The sequence below is a fragment of the Borostomias antarcticus genome, assembly GCF_949987555.1.
Source record: "Borostomias antarcticus genome assembly, chromosome: 2".
In the NCBI taxonomy this organism is placed as follows: domain Eukaryota; kingdom Metazoa; phylum Chordata; class Actinopteri; order Stomiiformes; family Stomiidae; genus Borostomias; species Borostomias antarcticus.
Genome location: NC_140235.1, coordinates 10,614,753 through 10,618,273, shown reverse-complemented (window position 1 = coordinate 10,618,273; position 3,521 = coordinate 10,614,753).

Genomic DNA, 3,521 nt, shown 5'->3' with positions numbered 1-3,521 from the left:
GCAGACAGACAGACAGACAGACAGACAGACAGGCAGACAGACAGGCAGACAGAGGCCTGAGCCACTGAGCCACGGTCTCTCCCATCACTCTCCTCTCAATCTCCCTAAAAGGCTTCATACGTTGTCTTGTCATCCCCATTTTGAGAGAGAGAGAGAGAGAGAGAGAGAGAGAGAGAGAGAGAGAGAGAGAGAGAGCGCTAGGACGATCAGAGGACTATTGTTCCCATCTCAGTGCACACAGACCTCAGGTGACCTTAGGAGGACAGACAAGCAATCAGACAAGCGACTATAAAAGGAGGTCAGGCAGCCCAGAGTAAGTGTGCGCCCTCCCCCCCTACCTCCCTCCATCATCCCTGTGTAGAAGGACTCATATCTGATGCTCTCCAGGTCCTCTGTACCACGAGGACAGAGAGGGACTGTCTGTCTCCGTTGAGACAGCGGTTCACCCTGTCCAGAACTGATGGTGCGTTCCGTTTGTGGTCGGACGTGGCAAGTCGCAAGTGGCAAAATACCTACCTCCGACCTGTGTGCATTCGAGCTATAGCGAATGATATGATGATGATATGATATGATATTGACATCAGCCGGCAACTGGGGGCTGAGAAACATATCCGAATTTGCGACAAGGAAGTGCGAGTTCATGCAGCGTTTTATTTAATCATTCCTAGTAGCAAGTCGCAATTTGCCACCTCTCAGTTATAAACGAACGCACCATAAGTCAGTGCCTGAGTAGCCTACTGTCTCTGGGGTCTATAAAAGATGAGTCTTCACAAAGTTTTCCAAGGACTCATCTTGTTGAATAGCCTATCTTCCACTGGGCTGAGAGGGCTACAATTTACACAGTTCCATACAGGGACAAATAAACCCATAACACCAGTGTCTTGCTCCCCGTGCTGAGAGAGAGCTTCATTTATCCAAGGAGCCCTGTGACTGTAGCGAGACGACACTCAAGGTCACGGTCCTCCATCCGCCCCCCCCCCCCCAACACACCCACACACCTCATCTGTCAGCGATTCTGCTCTCGGCCAGAGCGCTACATAAAAGATAGCCTCAAGCTGCTGTTCTGTCACAAATTCTGCCTGACTGGACATTATTTATGGTCGTTGTCTTATCATTTACCAGCGCTATCATCGCTAGGCGGCTAACGCCAAGGATTATGTTTTCCGAACGGAAAACAGTGGTGCCTCCTGTCCGTTACACCTGGTGCTGGTAGTAGGTAGCCTGTCTGGAATATTCTAGCCGGGCTTGTAGAGGTCACAAGTGTTTCTCGTCCATTTTAATTTAGTAAAGGAACTAGCATTTAGCCACGTGAAGCGTTTAAAGCTAAATTCCTCTGATTCTGCTCGGCAGGTTAATGTGTACCACATGCCCTAAGTGCAGAAAATGACGAGCTTGCATGGTCCGCACTCTTCCACCACACCGCAAAGGGCACAATGACCAACGACAGCCCGGGATGAAATGCCTTTACCAGGCTATGGTCGGAATGCTGACCTTTATATGCCAAGATTAGCATAATTGCTAACAGCAACCGCGTCGCCCATGAGCCAAAACCACAAATGTCCAACGCTAACCACAGCTAACCTCACTGGCTAGGTGCAGGAGCCGGAGCCTGGTTCCTCTCAAGTGAGAGAACACACAGTAGCTAGTCGCGGCAGGGATACGTAGGTGTAGCTGGACGAGGGAGGAGGGGTTGGGGCCAGCGGGTGGTGGTGGGCCCCAGGGTGGTGGTGGGCCCCAGGCCAACATAAGGCTCTCTCCTCCAGCTCCCCCCCCCCCCATGCCCACCGTGACAGAGAGGCTGGGGCCCAGTCAGCCTGCCAGCTGGCTGCCTGCCCAGCGTCTGTCCAGGGAGCTGCCCATGCCGCCATTGTCCTTCAGGCTGCTCGGGCGGTCGGGCCGCAGAGGACAAAACGAACCCAGACGACAAAGCGCTCTCTCATCTCACAATCAATCAAGCTGGGGGAGGACCAATCGTTACAAACACACCTGGCCAACGGATGGCGGTTCGGTCTTGAGCCTCGTAATCGATTTTTCCGAGTCGTGCGACAACCAATCTGCGACAAATAGAGTCGCTCTCTATCGACGGGTTTGTAGACGCGGACGCGGGGTCGTGTAACTCCTCCTGGCTCCGGGCCGCTCTGGCCTATCAGACTGGAGCTCCTGTCTATCCCCACGCCCCGCCCCCCCCCCCCCCCCCCACAACAGAAGGAGATCATGGTCGCTCTTGGCCGCTCGGGGAGACGCCCTGCTGACCGGGTAGAGCTGTGCCGTGGCCCGCCCCCAGGAACGCCATCTGTCCCCCCCCCCCTACCCCACCCCACCCCCTGGGCTGCCCGGACAGGCCTCAGGACCCCAGAATCAACCACGACCACCAGCGTCCACTACTACCATAGGAACATATCTCCTGCCATGGGTCTCTCTTTCTCTCTCCATCATTAACAGCCTGTCACTGGAGCACGAGAGAGCGGGAGAGAGGGAGAGTGAAAGAGAGAGAGGTGACAGAAAAAAGAGACAGCACACTCCACACACACACACACACACACACACACACACACACACACACACACACACACACACACACACACACACACACACACACACACACACACACACACACACACACACACACACACACACAGGTGTGGGCCTGCTGACGGGGCAGGGGGGAGGCGGCTGGGAGGTCCTGAGGAGAGTCTGTTCCTCTCCCACTCTTCCGCCCAACCCTGAGGTCAGTGAGAGTCCACGTCCTTGAGTTAGCGCTGAAACACGGGGGGGGTGGCCATGTGATAGCTAGAACGGATGACACACACACACACAGACAGACACTCTTTCACACTTCTCTCACACACAGGCCAAACTCAGATGTACACAGCTCCGACACGCTCCAGCTGACGCAGCTACGCCTGCATGTGTCAACATCCTCCTCCACTCAGACTTTCCTCCTCTTACTCAATTACAACTCATGTTTTCTCTTCAGAGTCTGTTGTCCTCCTCTACTCATTGTAGTGTTGACAGAAACCTGGCGAATAAAAGCTGTTCTAAATCCCTGGACAGTAGAGTGTGTGTGTGTGCGTGTGTGTGTGTGTGTGGGGGGGGTAAGCTAAGAGAGAAGAACAATATATAAAAGTAGTGCAGTCATTGTGTATGTGTGTGCGGCATGATGTGTGAGTGCAGTGCGGGCACGCACACACACACACACACACACACACACACACACACACACAGAGTTGAGGACTACCCGCACACAAATGGTAATTATCACTGAACATACATATGCACCATGTTCTCTCAAGACTGATGCGCCGACCACACAAAAACTATTTTGCTTTAACGCTTTTCGCTCCAACTGGCGTCATCATAACGATGACATAAATATGGGTCTATTTTGTAACGCTGACAGAGCGGCCATGCCTACCTGATTAGAGAGAACGCACCACAGCTATAAATCCAGGGGGCCCGCCACACAGCCCAGAAGGCCACAGCGGTAACGAAAGCCTCGCCAAACACATTCAATCCATCAG